General features: G+C 37.1%; 1 pseudogene; it reads left to right on the top strand.

Moving 5' to 3' along the window:
- Positions 1-1,614: 1,614 nt before the first annotated feature.
- Positions 1,615-3,291, top strand: LOC114296682 (dirigent protein 25-like; annotated as a pseudogene).
- Positions 3,292-7,008: the final 3,717 nt, after the last annotated feature.

Consider the following 7,008-nt stretch of genomic DNA (forward strand, 5'->3'; position numbering starts at 1 on the left):
TATTCAAACAGTGAGTTTAGCAGACTCCAGCACAGGTAGGCTGAGTTAGAAAAATGAATAGAGGCATCAAATGATGTCCAAACTAAGTGAGACTAGCACCATTGGAAAGCTATTTGAGTTAGGGATATTTTATCAGAAAGATGAAAACTCTAAAAATCACATCAAAGGGGTGAAATACAGGTTCAAGCAGTACATGCCTGTTCTTGTCTCGTTTTAGAAAAATGATCATAACTCTCTTAATAAATAATATTTTCCAGCGATTCTTGTGTACATAGAAAGGTAACTCATATATCTAACATTTGGCACTGGTTTCACTCCATAAGGATTTTTTTAGAGAAAATGGAATAGAAACAAAGTGAGGGTTAACTACTACTCCTAGAAATCTATAGGATCTAACCGTAAAGACAAGAGGTTTTCGAAACTCAAAACGCATCCCATGATCTTACAAAAATGCAAGGATTTTTTAAGACCACAAGATCGTATTACTCTTGAGAGTGTTTGAAATCGAAATTTTTAGGGTAAGGACTGTGTGGCTTGTTTTTGTGTATCCTCACCAAGCCCACTGAAGATTACTTAGTAAAGAGCACAATCAACCTAATTTTTATGCTTGTGTTCTTTTAATACATCAATCACATCCAATTCTTTGGTGCAACTCTGTGCAAAAATGAGTCCCATATGCAAAATTCAATGGCTCTTTCTTTGTGTTGTGCCTTTATTCATTCTATTTTTCAATAGCCATTACTCAAAAGGACATTGTTGAATCTGTTAATTTTAAGATGAACCATGTGGGGTGGGCTTTGTAATTGTCTAAATCAATCTCTTCTGATCTGTTAATTATCCAGTTGACTAGTGTGTATCAATACATATATTACATTTTACCTTTTTGCAGAATGCTAAAATCGTTTTTTTTTTTTTCTAGAGTTCCATCCACCTGATACACCATTACCAAAAAAAATAAAAAAATAAAAAATAAATAAAAATTCTACTTAGATCTATACATAATTGGAACAATTAAGATAGGACTAAACTTTGTGCTTATTGTTTATTAAGTTGAGTGCAACTTTGGACTTCTGGGTTTGAGTTTGAGGCATATTTTGTGAGAAAAAGATATTCAAATTGGTTTTAGCCTTTTATCTAATCTATACTAAAAAACATGAGACTTAGGTCTGCAGGTTCTAACGAATACAGCCAGCATGGGAAACTCATATGTATCTACTCCATCTTATCTACTCCATCTTATCAACTCCATCTTTTATTAGTTAAGTTTGGTTCTTGATATGCACAATATATATACCCAATCAAACTATCAAAACCCACCCATCATCACCATTCGAAGGCAAGACATTGTCATTCTCGAAGTCTCATCTTAAACTCATGGAAAGCTATCCACTGATGAGAATAATCTGCTTTCTTCTCCTAGCCCTTGCAATTATATGTGTGACATCAGCTCGAATTCTCAATGAGGAGGTACCAACTGTCCCCACCATTGCACCCGAGGCACCTGATTCGCACGAAACACCTGTTTCTCCTGTAACTCTTGTGGCTTCTGTCCTAGCTACTACCACTGATGCCGTGGCTGGCGCTGCAAGCCCTGACCATACACTGACCTAGTTCATGCACAACATACTTGGTGGCTCAAACCCTTTGAAAAATCTAGAAATCCTCTAAATATTGGTTTGTGATTATGTATCAATTTTAATGAGTAAATACAATCCCAATCAAACAATCAAAGACAAATCAACACAACAATTTAACATGAAAAAACCACAATTAGAGCGCCTCTAATTGTGATAAAAAAAATCACGGGCAACAGCCACAAAACAATCCACTAAAAAGACATAAAGGAATTACACAATGTACTCTCAATTACCTAGCGAATCCACGCCTGAATCGAACCGACCCCTATGTGCCTTTTCCAGCCCCGTCTTCACCTCGGAATTGTCTTGTCCAACGTTGAATCCATAACGCTGATGTCGAATCACGATGATGAGCCACTCCAGAATTCATCAAATCATCAGGCCTGAATTCCATGGAATCCACTGAAGAACAACACTCTTTTTTGTATTGAACGAAACAAACAATCCTTTGATGTATACTTCTTAAACCATGAGTTTAATACTCAATCAAACATCAAAGAAAACTAGCAAAATAGCCCCAGATATAAACCCTAATATACAAGAAGAAGATCTGGAAGCATAACCCTAGATTTGGAGCAACTTGAGATTTTATAGAATTAGAAAATCGCGAGGTTCGCTCGAGCGTAGGAATGGACACTCGAGCGGGGACTCCATAACGCGGGTTGTGGACACTCGAGCGGGGACTCCATAATGCGTGTTGTGGACACTCGAGCGGGGACTCCATAACGCGTGTTCCAAACCAAGATGTACACTCGAGCGGGGAAATGGACGCTCGAGCGTAAAAACACGCCCCACAGTATAATTGCAGACAGGTCAAACTTTTGGAACCCAACATTCTCAGCTCGATCCCCGACATAGTCAGCGAAGTGGCAAATTTGAAAGAATAAACATCACAAACTTCTCTGCAAGGCACAAGTTGGGTTGGATTCGCATCTAAAAACTCGTAGCCTCACTGAAATAAAAGTGCGAAAACAAGTACAACTGAAAGGAGTTTTGTCAAACGGGATTACCAAGAATAAAAACCTAACACTCTTCAGCTGGAGCAGTGATGGGCATTGTATCTAACCCAGCTGTCACTAGTCAAGTCCCCTTTGCCAAGCCGAATGGTGCTGTCCTCTCAATTAACAATGGTGTCCCTATCAACAATGCCAACAGCGATGTTATCAACAATAACAACATTCCCTTCCTCACCGGCCTTAGTCGAAGCACACCTAATGTCATCCAAACCAATGGTAACAACATCGTCAATGGAGGGTTCTTGAATGGTCCCCTACTCTCTTCAGGAAATGCTCTCCAGAAGCTCATGTTTGGGACAATTACTGTTTTTGACGATGAATTGACCAAAGGACATGAGCTAGGGTTCGGTTTGGTTGGTAAGGCGTAAGGGTTTTATGTGGCTAGTTCGGAAGATGGGAGTAGCTAGGTCATGGCCTTCCCCATCATGTTTGAGAGTGGCCAATATGGTGATGGCCTCAGCTTCTTTGGTGTGCATCAAATTGCTGTCTCGGAATCCCATCTTGCAATCATGAGAGGTACTGGAAATTATGTCAATGCTAAGGGATATGCAATTGTGAAGACTTTCCCAGTTGCCAACCAGCAGAACAATGATGGAGTGGAGACTTTGCTCCAGGTCACTGTGTATCTCACTTATTAGTAGTATGTTTGGGTTTAATGGTGGTTGTTCAAGAGTGTTTTTAGATCTCTTTATGACATATTTGAATGCTAAAAATCCTTGTTTTTATTGAAATTTATTGAAGTTTGAGAGCATAATCTTCAGCCATAATTACTTCTTTCATTTCCTATAAGTCTCTGGTTTACAATTTTGTAACCATTGCAATCGAATGACTTTGGAAAAATCTCTGGTGGTTGGATATGTATGGTCCTAACTTAAGTTTCAGAATTTGACTAAGTCCAGTTAATTGCAACTGAAATTGTGTTGCATGTTGCAAATTAATTATGATCTGCATTAGTTGTTACAGGGAACTTTTCAACAATACTTGTTTTACTGCTAGAGTTGGGGACTAAGTTTATGTCACATTCAAATTGTCTTGTAAATTTTCATTCACATATTCGCAAATTTTCCCAACAGTAGTCCCACCATGTTTGCTCCATCAAGGTTGTTATTACATGTACAATTAGTCACACAAATTATTTTGTGTTTAAATTTGTGCTTGTTGATCTTTCCATTAAAAGGACCCTTTTGTTTGTAGTTGTAAGTCTATTGATGGCAGTTCGCACTATTTACAAAGGTGAATTACTTGGCCTCGTAACCAAACAATCTGATACAAGTGGATAATTAGTTAGCTGATAAGTAAGCAAGATTTAGTTAGAAGAGTGAGTTAGCTAGTTAGTGAATGAGTGGAAATAGTTATAGATATAGAATAAGAAGGTACAATGAGTGTCAAATTGCATGGAATTTATGTGATAATTGATCTGTTCTCTCTGTTATCTCTCTCTTCCTTCTCTCTATTACTATTTTCTTTGTTAAGTAATTTTGGTTTGCATCACAATCCTACCCCAAAGAATCACTCTTGGTGGGGGATTGGTCTCAACTTTTACTAGTGCCGGGGTTTTGTTTTCATTTGATCATGTAAAAACATTGAATGCATGACGACATTGATACATGCATGTTACATTCATACATAGTCCATTCTATTATTAGCTCACCATATATGCATGAGCTGAAATGGTTGAGTCGTATTGGTTGAATTTGCAAAAATTCTACATATTTACAACATGACTCAACTCTCTATAATTGTAAGTTAAGTTTCTGGAGTTTAATTTTAATTATAGGGGTTTGATTTCTCAAATCCAACACATCTCAGAAATAGAGAGAAATCTTAGAGAAAAATTGAGAGTAAATAGATAGAAAAATAAAGTGAGTTTTTTTGTATAGAGTGTTGAGATAAAAGGGTTACCATGATTAACGTAGTAGGTTTTTTTGGTCCATTTCCAATCATGTTGTCATTTTCAATTTCTTAATTATTGTCTCGTTTGGTTGCATGTTAAAACCTTTTGCCAAAAAGTTTCCATTGCTGTCACACCATTAGATTCAAACTTGGTAGATAGAGCTACACCAGAATCACAACAAGATTCTTGCACAAAATGAGTTATTGGGCAAATTACACTAGTAAATTATGTGGTTTGTTTTCAGTATCAATTTAGTTCTTCGAATTGTAATTGTATCAATTTTGTTATTAGTTTGTTCCCATTGTGTCAATTTAATTTAATTGATAACGTTGTTTTAGAAATTAGACTAAAGTTAATGAGCAAAATAATCAATTTACTATTCTCAAGGATAGAGGATCATCACTAATCCAAATTCTCTTTGGGCCAAGATATATAAAGGGCTTTATTTCCTAAATTCAAATTTTCTTTAGGCCACTTAGGGGACATCACCATCTTGGGCATGGGTTAGTTTACTTAAACGTCGTGATCTTCTTTTGAAGGGACTTCGGTGGAAGCTTCAAAATGGCGAGCACATTAATTTTTGGGGAGATAGTTGGATTCTGTCTATTAAGGGCCATAAGATATTTCGTCTAAACCTGATGGGTGCACCATTAGCATGGTGGCTGATGAAATTGATCATACTAGTAAGTCTTGGAATATATCTTCTTTACAGTACTATCTTACTAGTGAGGAAATAAAGGTTATTCTAGCCATCCCTATTGCTGCAGTTTACCGTGAGCATTTCCTGGTTTGGCATTCAAATTCCTCGGGATGTTATTCAGTTAAATCAGACTATGACTTGGCTCGGAGTAAGTGTGATTCTTTTTGACATTTTAGGCCATCATTGTCAACTACACTTGGAGATTCAATTTGGAGGCTCATCTGGAGTCTAGATATACCTCCTAAAATTCGCCACTTTTGGTGGCGAGTCTGTCACAACCTTCTAGCCACCAAAGCTGGGTTGTATACTAGGAGATGTGCTCCCACAACTATTTGTCTTATTTGCCTCGAAGATATTGAAACGGTTGAACACTTGCTTTTTGATTGTTCTTGGACACAAGTAGTTTGGTGTGGAAGCAATCTCTCTTTTAGAATTTCTAAAGCTTCAATTCCAAATGTGCCTCAGTGGACCTACAATTTCATCTATCAACATAAGCCCAGAAAAGATGCTAGGACACTATTTAGTCAGGTGGCTACGGTAGGATGGTTTATTTGGAAGTCTAGGAATGAATTTGTGTTCAATCACCTCCCAGTGGATCCACTTGTTCGTGTCACAGAATCTCACATGCCTAGCACGAAAGGCTTTCTATTCTTCAATCTCCTAGTGTTGATTAGGGCTATGCAGCGGATCCACCAACCCACCAAATCCGCCCGGCCTAGCAGACCACTTTTGGGTGGATACATGACACGTAGCGGACGAATGCGGGCCCAGATTTTTTGTTTTCATGGGTTTGAGTCGGGTTGCAGTTGATCTGCCATTATACCCATTAAACCTAACCCCTTTGTCACGATCTAAACCCGCCCATATGGGTTTAACATCGTAACCAGCCAGTAATCCTGGGATTATCGAAAGCCTTTAAACATATCAACGAAATAAGGGGCTAGGGGAAGCAAACATTAAATTACATTGTCCATAGAGCTGTGTAAATATACATGGGAAAAAAATTTTAAAACTTCTAGGTACATATATGATGTCATCCTCACATCAGCTGTAACAACCCCGACCTATGATTAACTGTTAAACCATGATTAAGGATGCCTAATAAGTAATTAAGAGAAAATCCTATGTTAATTGTATGTATTATATGTTATTTATATTTATATCTGTTGGTCATAGAAATATTTGTCTGTGTTTTGTTTCATTCTGCAAATTGAAGGTCTTATTGGCATCTGATTACGAAATTGACTTGATTTATGTGTTATTTGAAATTTTTAGAACATTATGGTAGGCTCAATTGAAATTTGATTCGGAATGAAATAATTAGAATAAAACAATGCAAATTTGCTTAACTTAAGCCTAGCTTGATTAAGCTACGTAATGAGCCTATATAAGGCCACTTCTAACACTCTCTATATACTTTACACCTCTATTTCCCCATCTTATGAAGACTAAACATGAGAGAGAGAGAGAGTTGAAAGAATTTGTATTCAAGCTTGACTTTGGAGGGGATTGAAGAGAAATCAAAGGAATTAAACTCCTACTTGAAGAATTTAAGCCTTAGGTAAGAATTCAACTCATATTATGTAATCTTAAGCTAACTTTCATGTGGAATCAAAAGGGAATTAGAGTGTAATGCATAAGTTCAAGAGAATTAAGTATATTAACTTGAGGATTGAGCTAAAGAAGTAGAATTATGAGTAAATCATGCATGCATGTACATATCATGGTATTTTGAAGACGATTACTCAAGAATTCACCCAT

Source organism: Camellia sinensis, chromosome 14 (assembly GCF_055761805.1).
Source record: "Camellia sinensis isolate YWXY chromosome 14, ASM5576180v1, whole genome shotgun sequence".
Lineage (NCBI taxonomy): Eukaryota > Viridiplantae > Streptophyta > Magnoliopsida > Ericales > Theaceae > Camellia > Camellia sinensis.